This window comes from Panthera pardus, unplaced genomic scaffold (assembly GCF_024362965.1).
Source record: "Panthera pardus isolate Hobbes unplaced genomic scaffold, ASM2436296v1 HiC_scaffold_27, whole genome shotgun sequence".
Lineage (NCBI taxonomy): Eukaryota > Metazoa > Chordata > Mammalia > Carnivora > Felidae > Panthera > Panthera pardus.
In genome coordinates, this window is record NW_026526843.1 from 1,785,833 (window position 1) to 1,805,323 (window position 19,491).

General features: G+C 41.5%; 1 protein-coding gene and 1 long non-coding RNA gene across 2 annotated transcripts in view; both read left to right on the forward strand.

The window, feature by feature from the left end:
* Positions 1-19,491, forward strand: part of MECP2 (methyl-CpG binding protein 2) — a 68,150-nt gene that overhangs the window by 5,124 nt on the left and 43,535 nt on the right. The window lies entirely within an intron of this gene.
* On the forward strand, positions 144-10,471 carry LOC128773907 (uncharacterized). Its single transcript, XR_008418378.1, has 2 exons — positions 144-258; positions 10,138-10,471. It is a non-coding gene; the product is annotated as an uncharacterized LOC128773907 (long non-coding RNA).

Sequence of the window (19,491 nt, forward strand, 5' to 3'; positions counted from 1 at the left end):
GTTTCTAGTAGGTAAGCTGGGAAATAGTATAGTACTTTGTCTATATGTTTATCTTCAGAATGTCCCAAATAGCCCTGGGAAAAAGGTCGTGCAGCACAATGGGGGCTTTCAACTTACGATTTTCTTTGTTTTAGGCTCCATAAAAATACAGACTCACCAGTTCCTGCTTTGATGTGACATGTGACTCCCCAGAATACATCTTGCTTCTGTAGACCAGCTCCAACAGGATTCCATGGTAGCTGGAATGTTAGGGCTCAGGTAAGTAACCTTCCTTTTTTTTTTTTTAGTATATGTCCTGGTTTGGCCATCTGTTTTTAAAAAAAAAAAAAAGGAAACAAAAAAACAAGATGTACTACTCTTGGACAGTATAAAAGTACCCCAAAGACTAAAGATATAACTGTGCCAAACTGTGCCATATAATAAAAAAAAGTCACTTCCCTGAGCCCTGAAAGGTCAGTTTGGGTAGGGTTACTTGGTAGCCACAGCGTGATCTGGGGGCGGGCGTCAGATTAGAGCCGGAACTGGTGATCTGCAACTTCAGTTCACCTTGAAGCAGGTCAGCTGAGCTGAGAGCCCTTTGACTGAGCTCTTCACCTGCCACTGCTGCTGTCGCCTAGCGGTCTTCAGCATGGTGCTTTGTGTGCTTTGGTCTTGGGTAAATGGCTTCCTGGTCAGTGTTAGTGCTCAGTGGGAAAACGTGTTCAGTTATGGGGACTGGTGAGTGGTCCCCTAGAAGGACGGCCTCCTGAAAGCTGTCCCAGAGCAGCAGAGCCCATGGCTAATAAGGTGTGCGCGGGAACTGAAGAGAGCACCCAGACACGGGTCTGGCTCTTGAGACTCTAGAGCAGAATGAATGTCTTTTGAAAAGCTGAGGATCTAAGCCAGACAAGGTCTGACACTCAGGTGCTCTCTCAGCCACACTTTGGGCCACGTTGGTACCATCGTGTGGACTTTAATTTTGTAAAAATTAGTGGTTCCTTAATTTCTCAACTGTCAGGCTCATTATCTCCAGCTTTTTTAAAATCAGTGGTCACTCCCCGTTTGATGTTTTGACACCTGGATTTCAAACATTCCATGTGGTAAGGCAGAACATACTAATTGAATTTTTCCGTTCTTTTCCTTAAGAAAAAATGTGAGTTTACACATATGCTGCCATTATGATTCCAGCTGAGACCCCCCCCCAGTAGCACTTTGTCGTGTCTCTCTGGTAGTTTCGGACGCCTCAGTCTAAAGCTTTATGGACATCCGTGACACAGCCTGTTTGGGGACTATGTAAAGGGCTGGGATTTGGGTGGAGGAGAATAGAAGGTGTGAAGGAGTGAAGAGCCTGGCACTGCCTGCAAGTCCCAAATTTGGTTCCACTTCTGATCCTGTGACTCAGATTGTCATTTCTCCTTGATTGCTGCGGGGTGTACTCTGGGCCCTGCTGACAGGACGTTCTTTGTGCACCACGTATTTATGCTGGTGGGAGTTGTGTGGCTGGCGCTTTGTGCATTGTCTCAGAAATTGCGTGGACTAAATGTCATATGGGCAGTGAATGGGTTTCTTCTGGTAGCTGTTAGGCCCGGGGGATGGTTTATGTTTTTAATAGTCTTTTTCTCAGATTATGAATGGATTTTATAAAACAGGCAGTGGTCACTCTATCTAGTTCCTTCTAAGAAATGTAAAAAATATCTCTTAGTACTTATGAGTGGGAAAGACACAGCCACTTAAGCTGCAAGAAACTTTGAAAGGAATTCTCCAAGGATAGAACCTGTGTTTAGTAGATAAGTGTTTGATGTCTTGTTATTTTCCTTCTTTTAGAAATTATAAAAATAATGCATGCTTTTATGGAAAACAAACCATTTTAAAGCCTACCGTGTAAAAAGATGAAAGCTCCCTGTTAGTCTCCGTGCTCATTACCCAGAGTAACCACTATGAATGTAGATCCTTCTGAGTCTTCTCAGGCTCTACAAATATGCACTCTTTGTGTTTTTAACAAAATGAGGATAATATCATACATATTCCGCATCTATCCAAATCCACGTGATACGTTTCTTTCTGCCTCACTTCTGTTAAGTAGCAGTGTGATCTGGTGCTGACTTACTGTCCTGCATTGTCCTCCTGTTGCTTTTCCCACCGGTTTGCTGTTAAACGTACTACCGGATTGAACTTCCTTGTGTGCCACTCTTTGAAGAACGGCTACCTAGGCTTGGAATTGCTGATGAGTGCCACCACATTGCCTTCCAAAATGGCTGTCTCAGTTCTCCTGACAGTCTGAGAAAGTACCGCTTCCTATACCCTCCCTGAATTGGATGCCCATCTTTTAAATTTGTGCTTCTTGGGTTATTACTGAGGCTGAACCTCAGTAATCATCAGCCATTTGTATTTGGTCTTTGTGAATTGCCTATTCATGTTCTGCATTTATTTTTCCATCAGGATGTTTCTTTTTACGGTGATTTGTAAGAACTTGTATTAAGGATAGTCTTTGTCGTCGTGCGGATGTTTTCCTACTTTGTCATATATCTTTTGATTCCCTGCTTGTCATGTTGCCGTATCCAATTTCTGTTATGTTTTCTTCTTTTGATTTTGTACTTAGAACGTCCTTTTCCCACTTAAAGAACGTGTGAATATTCGTCTATATATTTTTTCTTCCTAAAAAAACGTGATGTACTGTATTGATATATACAAAAGAATCTTCTAGGTAAGTTGTCCTTTGTTTTTCGTATGGTTATAAAAATGCCTGGTTTTGTATTGAACATCGGGTGAGGATGGGATCGAGAGCCCACTTAGCCAGTCGTGTCATAGCCGCGTGGGGATTCGGTCAGTCATCTGGTCTTCACCTTTATCATATGTCGACTTCAAGTAAACAAACATCTCTTACTTTTCTCTTTCCGAAGTTTTTCTTTGTGAGACTTGATGGCAAGCCTGTCAGCAGATAATCATTTATTCATTCACCCAACAAATATTCCAGGCAGGGGCAGTGTTGGGCCCTGCAATGCTGCCTTCTCCTTGACTTGGGGCAGGGCTCTAGGGGCTGCAGTGCCAGTGGCCGCGGCCGCAGCGCTCATTCCAGAAGACTCAAGAAAATAGTGGATCTTCACAAAGTAGGTTTTGGATCAACGAGGAGGAATCCAAAGGGTGTGTGCATGTGTGTGTGTTTAAAATTCTGACACAGAAGTTAGAGCTTAGGGTAGACTGAAACATAAGCATAGTTTGTTTTCTGTCTCATGTAATTGCGGGCTGATTTTCGTCTTGAATTATGGTGAGGGCTTTTTGCTGTTGAAACAGTTCTATATTCGGCTATCTCGGTTGTGATGGAATAAAAGTTGTGTACTGATAAAAATGGTAATTTTCTTCTATGATTTTGGAGCATTTCTGTAATAGCTGATAAAAATAAAGTCAGGCTTTTGGTGAATATATTCTTAGGGGGAAAAGTGTAATTTTTTGCAGCTTGCATCATTTAAATCTAATAAATAACCTTAAAACTGAAGTGGAATCCTGGTTTGGAATGAGAAGTATTTTTTTACTTAGAGAAGGGATATGAACAACTTATGATTAAGGAAAAAGCTTCTTGTATGAGGCTGCTTTTTTCATGAATTTTAAAAATAAGTATATGATACAGAATGAGAAAGGTTGTATAAAAGGTTATGTGGTTAAAGAGCGCCTTGCCACCCTGTCCCCAGATATCCATTTCTCTCCCTGGAGGCAGCCATCGTTACCAGTTGTTTTTTTGTTAATCTCTGTGTGTATGCATGTATGTATGTGTGTGTGCAGTTTTTAAATTGTGGTAAAATATACGTAACAGAAGATTTACCATTTTAGCCATTTTTAAGTGGACACTTCTGTGACACGGAGTACGTTCTTGTGCAGCCATCCCCATTATGCATCTCCAGGACCCTTTTCATCTTGCAAAACCAAAACCATCTCCATTAAACTGTAACTCCCTATTCCCCCTTCCCCAGCCCCTGGCAGCTACCCTTCTCCTTTTTGTTTCTATGAGATTGATTATTCTAGGTACCTCATATTATATTATATTTTATAATCGTGTTTATATATTTTGTGGGCATATGCACACAAACAAGGGTGTGTGTGTGTGTGTTTACACAAACAGTGAAATGCCATGCACATTTCCAAAATTTGCTCTTTATAGTGAATGTATCTTGGAGATTGTTTGCTATCAGTTTCTATAGAGCTGTATCATTCTTTTTAAGGGTTGCTTTACTAGTATAGAAGAAATTCCTAGAGATGGGGCTTGCTGGGTCAAGGGGTATGTGCATTTTAAACTTGGAGAGATATTGCCAAGTCAAGGGTGACCTTTTAATTGCATAGTTTTAAAGAAAAGACTACATATGAGGAGATGAGCACACGAATTTATGTCTGCAGTGCTATTTGTAGAGACTAGAGAGCTGTTAATTAGGCTAGGAAGAAATAATTTTTAGCAGTTAGCACTAGAAAGCAAAACTTCGGAAGCTTCCATTTCATCAGATGTGACCTCATGTGAGCAGAGCCTGTGAGGCAAGACCCTTTACTTGACAAGGGGAACCTCAGCCAGTTCTCGTTTGTGAATATTGAAGAAAATGGAGCATTTTTATTTTGCTACTAAGTTGCAGTGGCTCCTTGGGACTTAGAGTCACAGGGTCTCTTGAAGCTGCTGGACCTTCTTTCTCATTTGTATTGTAATATGCATAAGGAATATACTGGAAGTATTCAGGACCAGAGTGCTGTTGCGTCATTCTCTTTGATACTTTATAGAGCAATACTTCATTAATTTACCCTATACCAATTGAGTGTCTATTCTGTCATTTACTGTACTAGACGGTACAGACTTCCACTATCCTCAGTGATCCTCTGATCTAAAGGAAGATACGGATTGGCAAACAGACGTTATTTACAAGGGGCCAAATGCTACGATGGAGGAGTACTGACCACTGAGGGAACACATCAACGTTAGAGAGGTCCCACCTAGACTTGAAAGTGAGATTGGGGAGGAGACTTCTTTGAAAAGTGACCTCCACGACCTGAACCATAAAGCAATATTAGCTAGTCCAGGAGAAGGTGGAACATAGGAGTGGGGGAGAGACCAGCATGCACAGAGGCTCAGACGAGAGAGAACTGTTGGGCTGGGCCTGAGGAGTTTGGAGAATGGAGAGGAGACAGGTGCGGCAAGCCAGGCCTAAGGGCTGGGAGCAGTTTGCAGAGTGTGCTGGTAGGAAATCAGACACACCACACCAGCTGTGCTAAGCAGGCTCTGCTTTCCTTCTAGGTCACACCCCATTCTGAGATGTTCCCATGCCCCAGAAGGCAGTGTAAGGAGCTCTGGCCATCCATCCTGTCCCCTTGCCATCCCCATGGCTCTGGAGGCCATCTGCCCTGAGCTGGCTTCCCACCCACCCATCAGGGCCCCGGGGCTCTCCCTCCAGGTCTCTTTACGGAACCTTCCTTCCCTCCCTCCACTTCTGCCCCAGGAGACCCATGAGGAGAGGGCTTCCCATTCTCCAGCACACTTCCTTCTGTGATACTCCATGCCGAGAGGAGGGCGGGAGCTTGTGTGGCGTGACCGTCCACTCTGGTGCCAAACTCACTGCTTAGTTCTTCTGATTTTTATTTATTATTATTTTTTACCAAGACTTTCATGGTGAAGAAAGCAGTGCATAATCAAGCTCACTCTGTCTTGTCAAGGGCCAGGTCCACCCTGATGAGCCACCACGGATGGCACTGCTGCGATTCCCACAAGCCTGGGCTCAGGAGGTTGGATCAGAGCCCTCTTTACCTCTTCTCTGTGTGGCTACTCCTTGGCCCTCCCTTAGGCCATCCTGACCCTCCCGTCTTTGAGGTCTTGCCTTCCTGCAGTCCTCCTGGCCCTCTTCCTCCCCAGCCTCTGCACTCTGCTCAAGCGTTAGCTACTCCGGTGCTTTCCACTTGGACCTCAGAAACGTTAGCAGTTTGCCCTGTTCACATCAGCCTCCTTTATGGAGCTCCATGTGACGGCTCCCGTGAAGTCCCGGGCACGGTTACACTTGCTTGCCCTGCCTCCCTGAGGTGGCCTGTCCTCCGCAGGTGATGGGGATGCTCTCCATGCAGGCTTTATGCTGCGTTACACGTGAGAATGTATAACATTCAAAACTGTTTTTACAGGCTTGCGGGAGGGTGTCCTACTGGATGTGACATTCTGCAACTTGCTCTTTTCACTCGGTACTTGGCTTTTGAGTTTGGTCCGTGTTGCTCTGTACAGACCTTCATTCAACATGTCTCCTTGTGCTGTAGAAACATCTTTACAACAGAAGCCCCACCAGAGCCCAGAGGGAGAATGGAATTTAGAGAAACGGGGATTGACATCTGGTTTATGTTTACATCCTTTGGTCCTATTAACCAAGAAGATATTTTTATTTCTTTGTTTGTGAAAGCTTTCCACACAAAAAAAGGCATCCATTTTCTAGATTTATTAATAGGGCAGTCCGAAGGTTTTATTTTTAGATTTGAAAGAAAGCAAAGCAGGCTTCTCAGATACGCACGTTTCCCTTTGTTCCCATCTTTGCAGCATTCCACACTGCTGCTAAAACACAGACGTGAGCACTTTAAAGCATGAGCTGACCTCTACATATGGATTCTTCTTAAATATTAAAGTATTTTGATTTCTTTGGGGCCTCTAGTGGTACTCAAGTTTTGATAGTACTTTGATAAGTTATATTTTAATTTTGTCTATACATATTCAATAATACAGTTTTAAAGTATAAATTTGTGTGTTTCTGGTTTTTGTGTTTTTGTAAACAGCAGAAGGTATCGGTCCATATTAGTGCTAATTTGCTCTAATATTTTCAGCTGTTTTTGGAATTGCACTTGGCAAAAAAACACAAACGTCTGCAGTTGTGACAGTTTGTCTTTTTGTTCCACTTAACTCCAGAATAAATAATTCTAGTGATTTTTTTTCTAGGCTGGTAAGAACATAGGAATGATTAAAGTCGTCATAATACTTAAGGAGTTAGGGAAAGTTGAAAAGTCTTTAAGTGGTCACCCTATAAAAAATGTTAATGTAGCTTGTACGCAGCTGTCTAAAATTGCTTAGCCATTCTTCTAAGTTGTTTAAGACAAAAATGTAGTATTTATTAAGCTCTTTATTTTTTAATTCCACAAGTAATTTTATCATTGTGGAAAACGCATATGGAAATGACTGTGGAAATTCCACCACGCGGAGAAAACTGCCGTTACTGTTTGGTCTGTATGTTCTTAGACCAACAGTTCTGACTCATGGTTGAAAATGCACGGGTTCCGTAACCTTGGATGGGAAAAATACTTCATCTTGATTTTCACTAACCTCTCACTGAAAATTCAGTTTTCCTTCAATGACAAATGTAGGCCACAGACCATGGTAGTGTTAGGAGTACCTGTGACTTTGTCACCAGTAGAGGTGAAAGATGCTTTCGTACCACATTACAGTTACAGATATTTTGGAAACATCATTTGTCCTTATCATACTTCAAACTTAGGGTAGTTATTAGACCTAGGTGTTTAATGGCTTCCCAAAGAAGCACGTAATACTCCAGCACCATCTCGATGTGATAATTCATCAGTTTCTATGCATTTAATTTTATGCATTTCAAAACATTCTTCTGAGAAGGGTTGCGGAGAGCCAGAAGGGCCCGCGGCAGAAGAAGGTTAAGAACACCCAGTGTGTATGTTACGCCGTGCGACTGCGGACATCGGAACTGCCAGCCCTTGAGTAGTCAGTATGTGGGGAAAAGAGTAAAGAAAGCCCTAGAGCACAAGTGCCAGGAAGGGAGACAAAATGGCATTTAAAGCTTACTTCAAACTATTCTGTCAAATATTTTTATGAACCCATTTAGTGTTTTTGCAAAATCCATGCAAAGTGTAATGCAACTAAAACTGTTTAAGAATGCTTAATACCACATAAATTTCTTGATAAATGATAGTCTTAAAGTTACCTTTGCTGTTGGCATTTTAAACATTCTTCTTGGGGCCCCTGCGTGGCTCAGTCGGTTAAGCGTCCGACTTCGGCACTCAGGTCACGATCTCACGGTTTGTGAGTTCAAGCCCCACATCAGGCTCTGTGCTGATAGCTCAGAGCCTGGGGCCTGCTTCGGATTCTGTGTCTCCCTCTCTCTCTGCCCCTCCCCCACTTGCACTGTCTCTCCCTCAAAAATAACCATTAAAAATTAAAATTCTTCTAGAGTCTTCCTTATGCACCCTGTGCATACGTACATACTGTTTTAAATAAATGGGATGATATTATAAATGTACTGTTGTAACTTGCCTTTTTTCCTCAGTGATGGGTTGTAGATATGTGTCAGTAAAAGTAGATTGATAACACCACCTTTCTCTAAGATGAAAATAACTTGTATTTACTAATTATAAAAATAATATCTGTCCAATGGAAATTTTTTTTAGAAAATAAAGAGGAAAAGTAAGAATTGCCCATAAATCTGGCATCTACAGATAACATCTGGGTAATGTCTTGACACCGTCATTTTTGATGATCACATGACATTTCATTGATGACTATGCCTCGATTTAATTTGGGGCATATCCATTGTTTATGTGTTTCCATTGCTTTGCTGGGTTCAGCTGTGTGCTGACGATTCCACTCTGTGCCTGCATATCTAGCCTCCCTCTTGAACCCCACATTGGATGGCCTCTTCAGTATTTCCACTTGAGTTCCTCAGACATTTCAAACTTAACAAGTCCCAAACAGTTCCCTTGCTTTTTTTTCTCCCCTCAAATCTGCTTTTTCTCCTGTCTTTTCATAATTTTTTTTGATGTTTATTTTTGAGAGAGAGAGACAGAGCATGAGCAGGGGAGGGGCAGAGAGAGAGAAGGAGACCCAGAATCCGGAGCAGGCTCCAGGCTCTGAGCTGTCAGCACGGAGCCCGACTTGGGGCTCAAACCCATGGACCATGAGATCATGACCTGACCCGAAGTCGGACACTTAACCCACGGAGCCACTCAGGCGCCCCTCCTCCTGTCTTTTCTATCCCAGTAAATAGCATCAGTATCCATCCAGTTACCAATGCAGAATTCCAGGAGTTGTCCTTTGCCTTCTGTTCTTTCCCTTACCAGCGACTCATGTGGGGATCCGTGTTCAAAATGGACCTCACAGCCAGCCGCGTCTCACCACCTCTAATGCTAAGGCCTCAGTCCAAGCCCCAAGTCACCTCTGAATGGATGCAACGGGACTTTGGGTGACATTGAACAGCTTCCTCGCTGACACTCATGAAACACCACACATTTCATAGGACTATTTGTTATACTGACACTCAATTCTGAGTGACAGGACTGTTCCATATTTAGTAACTTTCTCATCTGGCTGATACAGTTCAGTTTAAATACTGAATTCCTTGCTGCTCCATGCCGAAGGATCTGCAGTTCATCAGGCTGTCCCCCAGCCATTCATCCCACGACGGAGTTAGGTGTCTCCAGTACCTCAGGCACTGTAGTAGGCAGGTGGAGACAGCTTGGTACCTTTCCTCGTGGAACTTAAGTTTGGCGAGAGAAACAGACTTAAATGATTCACAAGTAATTATGTAATTCCAGCAGGTTAAGTGCTCTGAAGGCCAAGTGGCGGTGGTGGGGGGAGGGGTGGTTACTCACCATGCTCATGAGTAATGGGGGAACAGTGAAGCCTTGGGAGGGATAAGGAAACCTGTGCTCGGCAGGCAGTGCCGAAGCCAAGACTTGAGGGGTGAATAGAAGTGGGCAGGACACAGAGTGGAGGAGGGCTTTCCCAACTGGAAAGGGCATGTGTGAAGGCCGCGGGCCTGGCAGGAGCTTAGCCCTCTAAGGCACTTACAAAGCCCTGTGTGGCTGGAGCAGAGTTGGGGCGGGGCAGGTGGCGGTGATGCAGGCAGAGAGAGGTTGACAGGCGAGGTGCAGGATTTTTTATGTTAATCTCAGAGCAATAGAAAACTACTGAAGAGTTAGGTTGTTTGGCGTTTGAGTTTTTATCAAAATATTACGGCCACTCAATAACAATAAACTCCTCAAAAGAGGTTATGGTGAAAACAACAGCCTACCCCTTCCCCTTCCTGTTCCACAACCCAGATAGGACAGCTTTTAACTGTTTCTACTTTCAGTTTCTTTGATGGTTACCTTCAAAATTAAATCATCTGCTTATCCATCTCTCTTGGTTTACCAACTTTGCAGAATTAACTCCCTGAAATGGAAGAGGATGGCTTAGCTTCCATCACCTCCCACGTTGAGACTCACACTCACGTTTTCTCTCTGACTCCGGACGGTGCTTCCTCTTCTGTCAGCTTGCGGCCGTGTGGCACTTCCCCTCTGTTAAGATGAGGATACTAGTGACCCTGCTCTTCCTCCCACCTTGACCTAAAAGCTATACTTGACCTGGGCACCTGGCTGGCTCAGTCGGTGGAGCGTGCAACTCTCAATCTCGGGGTTGTGAGTTTGAGCCCCATATTGGTGTAGAGATTATGTAAAAATAAAATATTTAAAAAAATAAAGTAAAAAATAAAAGCTATACTTGATCATATTCATCCTTACAATTACTAACATTTGTGCTCTGCCCTCCAACTACATCCACATGGTCGTAGGTTGATTCTAAAGTTGAACGAACACCTGTCAACATCCTTGACACCGTTACACGTACGTAAATATTGTTACCCTGAGGCCAAGTCACAAGTGCTAGGATTACATTCCCTTCTTTATAGGTCTGGAGTCACAGTCGCTAGACCACTCAAAGGAGAATGACCAAGCAAGGTAAAATGGATTCTCCTTTCTTACACTCCCATCACCTGCTTACAATCTTTGCCAGAATTTAACGTGCTTCATGTTTGGACCTTGGCTTTGTTGTACAGATCTTTGTTTTTCCCACTGTTTCTGATGGCCATTTGCTCTTCCTTAATAGTATTTCCTGGTTTTGTAAAATCTTTCCAGCCGTGCTGTTTCTTTCCTGTAGTTCTGCATCGTCCTCTCTCCTGCCCCCCTCCCAGAGGGGGACAGAGAGCTCTCTGCCCCCCTCCCAGAGGGGGACAGAGCGCTCTCTGTCCCCCTCCTGCAATCTGGATGAGTACTTGCTCTCTGAGGTGGTACACAGCTGCCACCCGGGTCTTCCCTTCGCTGAGCTCTTGGGTTGGACCCACTGTTTCTCAGAAGCCGTGTCTTTTACATGGTTTATTCCTCATTTCCTGGATACTGGGATAGGGTGTGTGGGTAGTAAACTGTAATGGACACGGTTGTTCCTCACCACATCCATTCCCTCTTTTCCCGTTCCTAACAGGGCCCTGGTGTCATCTACCTTTCTACCTTGCTGCCGCCACCAGCAGGGATCCTTAAGACATTCCACACATTGCATTCCCTTGGCAACTGATACTGTGTTTTAATTTTTTTAGAGAGAGAGTGAGTGTGAGCGGGGGAGAGGGGCGGAAGGAGGGAGGGAGAGAGAGAGAATCAAGCAGGCCCCGTGCTCAGTGCGGAGCCCAGCACGGGGCCCAATGCAGGGCTCGATCCCACGATCCCTAGAATCATGACTCAAGCCAAAACCAAGAATCGGACACTCAACCAAGTGGGCCACCTGCGTGCCCCTGGCAACTGTTACTGATCCAGGTTAGACCTATGTTCTCAGTCCACTCAGAATGAAGGGAAGGGCTTTGATGGCATGTTCAGGGTAAACCGACCCTCACTGGGTATAAATAAGGAAGATGCTGTTGGCGGCTTTGGTGTAACCTCAGACTGAGGTATCAAGCCTGAGGACAGCACTTCCTCACCAAGGTTCGGGGGGCAGATGGACAGGAGGAGCCTGGGGCCTGCCCCCGCTCTGGGCTTCCAGTTGTAGGAGAGAATACATTTTCTTACTGTGTAAGCCAGTTTGAGTTGGCTTTTCTGTCACTTGCAGCCAAAAGCATTGTAACAGACAAGTCTTCCGAGTCACTGCATGTCTGAAATGCCCTTCTTCTGCTCTTCTACTCAATTGACTGAGCATAGAATTCCAAGTTGAAAATCATTTTCCCTCCTAATTTTGAAGGCATTGCTTCCATTGTCTTCTAGCATTCAAAGTCACCAATGGAAGAAACATCTGATGTCAGTCTGATTGGGGTTCTTTTGTAGGTGTCTTTCTTTTCTTTTCTTCCCTGGAAAATTTTTAGCATTTTTTTTCTTTTTCTTTAGTGTCTTGGAATTTCATGAGAATGTGTCTGGAGTTGTGTCTTTTTCATTCATTGTGCTGGGGTCATTCAGTCAGAATACTTTTGTCTATTGTCATCTCTTTTCTAAAAAATGTTTCATTTTTCCATTTTCTCTTTTTTATGGAGATTCCTCTTAGCTTAATTTTGGACTTCTTATATTGGTCCTCTGTCTCAATCTTCTCTCATATTTTCCTTTTGTTTTCTTTCACTCTGAATTTTGGAATGTCTCCTAGACTCTATTTCCATCCCTTCTGTTAAATTCTTTATTTCAGCCAAATCTTTTTTTCTACTTACTGTGAAGCCTGTGTGCCTACTGCCTAGATTCAACAATTGTTAACATTTTGACATATTTGCTTGGTCTGTTTAGATGTGTGCATTTTTAGGGGCACCTGGGTGGCTCAGTCGGGTAAGTGTCTGACTCTTGATTTCAGCTCAGGTCATAATCTCACGGTTCGTGGGATCGAGCCCTGTGTTGGGCTCTGCGCTGGCAGTGCGGAGCCTGCTTGGGATTCTCTCCCCCTCTCTCTGCCCCTCGCCTGCTCGTGTGTAGGTGTGCTCTCATAATAAATAAACTTAAAAAAAAATGTGCATTGTTATATCTTTATGCTGACCATATGAAAGGAATTCGCAGACATCATGGCATTTCCTCCCTAAGTACTTCAGCATACATCTCCTAAAATTAAGGACATTTTCCAATACAACACAATGCCCTGAGCATACCTAAAAACATAAACAGTTCTCTAATGTTATCATCAGACAGCCATTCTAAATTCTGATTTCTCCCAAATGTCTCTTACAGCTGTTTGGGAAGAGGGGAGCTAGAGAGCAATTAAGATTTATTCGTTATATTTGAGTATGTTTCCTTTTTCTCTTTTGACAAGAACAGCCTCCCCACCTCCAGTCCACCTGTGACATTAGCTTTATGAAGCAACTAGCCCACTTGCTTTACAGAAGACCCACATTCTAGATGTGTCTCTTTTCCTGTTTATCTTTTATATTAATTGTAAATGAGAGGTTAGATTTTAGGGCTTACTTAGGCAAACATTTTGGGCAAGAGTATTTTGTATTAGTATCAAATCAGGAGGCACGTTCTGGTTAGTTCTCTTGTGGCTCCTGATGCTGTGTTTTACCACTTGGTTGAAGAAGCAGATGACTACCAGATCTCTCCATTGCAGATGTACAGTTTTCGCTGTAATTGATAAGTAATATGTGGTATGCTTTGGCACCATACAAAGATCCTGTTGCCCAGCAGTTCACCTAATGATTTAGCATTCATCGATGATCCTTGTCTCAATCGATTACTTCATTGGCAGTTACAAAATGATGGATTTTCTAGTTCTGTCCTCTCTTCTATATGTAGTATTGGCATTCTTCTGTAAAGAACTTTCCCTTATCAAGTAAGGAGGAACTATATTTCCTCCTAAAAAGATAGCATAAGCGCTAAATCTTTGCCTTTAATTACTAAATTAATTACTAAATTCCAGAGCAAGGAGTTGGTGTAATAGTCACCTCCAGGTGGTGGCAAACCCTTTGCTGTTGTGTTTTCTCTTCTCTTTTATATCAATATGGACTCATGGATTTTTATTTATTGAATGTTTTGCAATTCAGCTACAGTCACTATCTTTTTAATAAAATTATTCCAAATTTGATCAGTGGGAGTCCCTTCATACTGGCACCTGTGTCCTCTTGGCATACTCTCATTAATTAGTCTTTGAGTGATTCTTTGCTTTCTGGCACAAGACATTCCATGTGTGCTTTTCCTGACCCAGAACTGGTTCCAAGAGCTCTGATTCCTTTTAGTGGAAAATGGTATTTAGGAGCCAAGCTTTGGGTGCTAGATGTGCTCATTCTTACTGGGGTGACATTCTGTCTAGGTTCTCTCAATGGACAAAGCTAAAAACGCTGAAAAGATAATTTTTAGACTCATGAATACATAATGATGTCTTTGGTGGAAATTTAACATTTGAGGGTTTGTCTTTAACTTTTATTTTATCCTTATATATCAACTGAAAATGTTGATTCCTAATTAACCTACTTATTTGCTTTATCTAGTAATATATAAAGTAGTTACAAAATTACAATACCAATATTAGTACTAACCTGCAGTCTCAAGGGCTGAAGAATCACAGGACAGAGTTCACAGTAACCACAGCAGCTGAAAACCAAGAGCAGAAATCCCGGAAAGTAGATAGTCACAGGCAGGGGGCCCAAATTCTTCATATAACTCTGCTAAATTCCAGCGAAGGCAAAAGAAATGAACAGAGATTTCAGATGCTGCCCACCATAGGGAACACAGTTTGGAGTTTGAATTCTACTGAGTTGACTTCCTGTTAAATCCGTACTCTTTATTGCAATATAGCCGAATCCAAAGTCTGACAGTGTATCATTCACAATGTCTAGACGTTTGAAAAAATAGGGAAATGTGACCCTTACTCAGGAGCAGGGGTAAGCAAATTATTTTCTGTACATAGTAACTATTTTAGTCTTTGCCAGCCATATAGTCTCTGTTACAGCTACACAACTCTGCTGTTGTAGTGTGAAAGCAGCCATAGACAGTATGTAAATGAATAGGCCTGACTACATTCCAATAAAATTGTGTTTCCAAAGATAGTCAGCGAGTCATATTGGGCCTGCAGGTCATAGTTTGCCCACCCCTGTTCAAGAGAGAGGCAATCAGGGGCACCTGGGTGGCTCAGTCGGTTAAACGTTGACTTCGGTTCAGGTCATGATCTCGTGGTTTGCGAGTTCGAGCCCTGCGTCTGGCTCTGTGCTGACAGCTCAGAGCCTGGAGCCTGCTTCAGATTCTGTGTCTCCCCTGTCTCTGCCCTTCCCATGCTCATGCTCTGTCTCTCAATAATAAATAAATGTTAAAAAAGTTAAAAAAAAAAAAAAAAAGAAAGGCAATCAATGGCAACCTACCCCAAGACGACCCAAATGTTGGAATTAACAGGATTTTATTTTATTTATTTATTTTTGAGAGAGAGAGTGAGTGCATGCGATGTGGGGAAGGACAGAGAGAGAGGGAGAGAGAGAATCCCAAGCAGGCTCCTCACTGTCAGTGCAGAGCCTGATGCGAGGCTCTATCTCAACGACCCTTGAGATCAAGATCTGAGCCAAAACCAAGAATTGGATGCTTAACCAACTGAGCACCCCCCCCCCCAGGTACCCCTAGCAGAGAAGGATCTTAAAGCAACTGTTGTAAACTGTGCTCAAGAATGTAAAAGAAAATACACTTGTAATGAAAGGACAAATCAGTAATCTTAAATCCACTCATATCAATAATTACAGTAAATGAAAAGTGGATTAGACATTTTAGTTAAATGGCAGAAACTGTAGGCTGGATTAAAAAGCAAGGCCCAACTTTTGTTGTCTATAAGAGAAGCAGTTTTTTAAAGTTTATTTATTTTGAGAGAGAGCGTGTGTGCACGTGCACATGGCGGGGGGGAGAGAGAAAGAGAATGAATATTCTAAGCAGGCTCTGAGCTGTCAGCACAGAGCCCAATGAGGGGCTTGATCCCATGAACCATGAGATCATGCCCTGAGCCAAAATCAAGAGTTGAACACTTAACTGACTGAGTCACCCAGGCATCCCTGTAAGAGAAGCAGTTTTAATGCTAGACACAACTAGATTAAAATGAAAGGATGGAAAAAGGTATACCGTGCAAACAAACAGTAAGCGTAGGAAAACTGGAGTAGCAATACTAATATCAAAAAAAGAGACTTTAAAACAAAGGATATTACCGGAGATAAAGAGACACACACTTCATAATGAGCAAAGGGTCGGCTCATCAGGAATACATTACCAGTCATGAATGTGTATGTGCCTAATTATAAAGCTGCAAAATACATGAAGAAAAATTGGCAAAATTAAAGAGAAAAAGACAAATTTCATAATCATACTTGGCAATTTTAATACTCTTCTCTCAATAATTGTTAGAACTAGACAAAAGAATTAGGATACAGATCTGAACAAAGTCAAAAGAAAAATTAGGAAAAATTTCAAGCAGTAACAAATTATAATGAAAATAAAACATGTTAAGATTTATAGGATTCAGCTAAAGGAGTACTTAGAGGGAAATTTATATGAGGTATGAACAGCCAAATTAGAGGTAATTAACAAAGCCAAAAGTTGGTTCTTTGAATATATCAACAGATAATCTGCTGGCCAGACTAATCAAGAAAAAAAGAGAAGTATGTAAGTTACCTACATCAGATAGAAAAGGGATATTACTGAAGCCTCTTCAGACATTAAAAGGATTATAAGGGAATGTTATAAACAACTAAAGTTGGCAAATTGGATGAAATGGATAAATTCCTTGAAAAACAGGACATATCAAAACTGACATAATATGAAATAGAAAGTATTTAGTAGTCCTTCATCTAGTGAAAATATTTAATTCATTATCAGGGCACCTGGCTGGCTCAGTCAGTAGAGCATGTGACTCTTGATCTTGGGGTCGTGAGTTCAAGCCCTACATTGGGCATGGAGCCTACTTAAAAAAACAACAAAAAAAATTTAATTCATTATTAAAACTTTCCCAAAAAGAATATTCTAGGCCTAGATGGTTTGGTTTCACTGGCCAATTTTATCAAACATTTAAGAAATAGCACCAATCTTAACATAAACATTAGCTTTTAGAAGAGAGAGGAGGAAGAAGAAACACTCCAGCATAACCCTGATACCAAATCTTATGAAGACATTACATGACAAGAAAATTCAGACCAATATCCGTCATGAACATAATGTAAAAATCTTAATAAAATATTAGCAAGTCAAATCCATCAGTATATAAAAAGATAATGTGTCACAACCAGGTGAGGTTTATCCCAGGAACACAAATATGATTTAACATTCAAAACCAGTCTATAATTCACCATATTAAGAGAAAAAAGGAGAGGGATGCCTGGCTGACTCAGTCTGAAAAGCATATGACTCTTTTTTTTTTTTTTTTTTTTTTTTTTGCATTTTTAACTTCAATATCTCCCTAGAAAATGTACTAAGTAACATTTATTTATTTTTATTTTTTTTTATTTTTTAATATATGAAATTTACTGTCAAATTGGTTTCCATACAACACCCAGTGCTCATCCCAAAAGGTGCCCTCCTCAATACCCATCACCCACCCTGCCCTCCCTCCCACCCCCCATCAACCCTCAGTTTGTTCTCAGTTTTTAACAGTCTCTAATGCTTTGACTCTTGATCTTAGGATTGTGAGTTCAAGCCCAGTGTTGGGTATAGAGATTACTTAAATAAATAAAAACTTTTTGAAAAAGAGAATAAAGGAGAAAAATATGGTTATCTCAGTAAACATAGAAAAAGCTTTGACAAAATTCAGTGCCCATTCATAATAGAAACTCAGCAGATTAGAAGGGAACTTCCTCATTTGATACAATGCATTTATGAAAGCTACAGATAAACTATTTAATGGTAAAATATTGAACATGTTACCCCTAAAATCAGGAAAAAGGCAAAGATCTCCATCCTTAATACTTATGTTCAATATTGTACTAGAGGTTTAGGCCAGTATAATAAGGCAAGAAAAAGATAAAAAGCATGAATGTTAACAGGAAATAAAACTGTTTCTTTTTTGGAGGTAATGGAGAAAATTTGAGTCTATAAAAGAAAGAAAGAAAAACCTTTACTAAAATTAAAAAGTGAATTCAACAAGGTCTCAGGACACAAGGTCAATTATACAAAAATTAATTGGAAAGTGAAATTTATAATGCAGTACCTCTAAGAATAATTTAATGAAAAATGTACATGGTCTATACATTGAAACTGAAAAACTTGCTGAAAGAAATTAATGGCCTAAATAAATAGAAAGATATACTGTGTTCACAGATTGAAAGACTGATCGATCTTTGCAGTGTTAGTTCCCCCATATTGATCTGTAGATTAAACATAATTCCAGTCGGGGCGCCTGGGTAGCGTAGTCAGTTAAGCGTCCGACTTTGGCTCAGATCACGATCACACGGTTCATGGTATCGAGCCCTGCGTCAGGCTCTGTGCTGACAGCTCAGAGCCTGGAGCCTGCTTCAGATTCCGTGTCCCCCTCTCTCTGCCCCTCCCCCACTCGTGCTTGGTCTCTTTCTGTTTCTCAAAAATAAATAAAAACATTAAAGGTTTAAAAAATATAATTCTGATCATAACTAAAGGCTTTTTTTTGTAGAAATTGACAAGTCAATTCTAAAATGTATATGGAAATGCAAAGTACCTAGAATTTTCAGAGCAATCTTGAAAGAGAACAAAATTGGAACAGTTACAGTACCTGATTTTGACTTACTATAAACCTACAGTAATCAAGACTGCTTGGTACTTGCATAGGATAAACACGTAGTTCAGTGGAATAGAATAGAAAGCCCAGAATTGACCAAAGTTCTATGATTATTTCATTTTAACAGAGGCACCAGAGCAGTTCGATGGGAGAAAGGAAAGCCTTTTCACCAGATGGTTCTGAATGATAGCAAATGACATTTATACCAGACAAAAATGAACCTTGACCCTATCCATATTAGTTTCCCGGAACTGCTGTGACAAAATACTACAAACTGGGTGGCTTACAACCCAAGGTGTCAGCAGAGCCATGCTCCCTCTGAAACCTGTAGAGAAATCTTTCCTTGCCTCTTCCTAGCTTCTGGTGGTTTGCCGGCAATCTTGGATGTTCCTCGACTTGCAGCTGGATAACTGCGGTGTCTGTCTTTCTCATCACGTGGTGTTTTCCTCATAATATGTGTCTTTGCATAGCTGTCTTCTAATAAGGACACCAGTTATAGTGGATTAGGGGTCCACCCTACTCCAGGATGACCTCGTCTTAAGTGATTGCATCTGCAAGGACCCTATTTCCAAACAAGGTCACATTCTTAGGTACTAGGAAACTTTAACATTAAAATGTAAAACTTTTGTTCTTCAGAGGATACCATTAAGAAAATGAAAAGACAGATCACTGAGAAAATAGTTGAGACAAGTCATAGAGAAAATAGAAAGTCATATATTTGACAAAGGACTTCTATCTAGAATATGTAAACTACAGTTAAATAATAAAAAGGGGCAAGATTTTAATAGATACCTCGCAAAGGAAGGCATCTGAATGATGACCATGAGAAAGTGCTTAACAGTACCCATCGGAGAAATGCAAATTAAAACCACAATGAAACACCCCTACACACCCCCAGAATAGCCAAAATTGAAAATTGACAATACCAAATGTTGAAGGGGATATTGAGTGTGACTGAATGAGAAGTGGGGCCAGGGAACTTTCTGTGGCCATAGTGATGTTTTCTATCTTAATAGAGATTTGGCTTCTACAGATGGATGTACTTGGCAGAACTCATTAAATGATTTTGTCACTTTACTGGA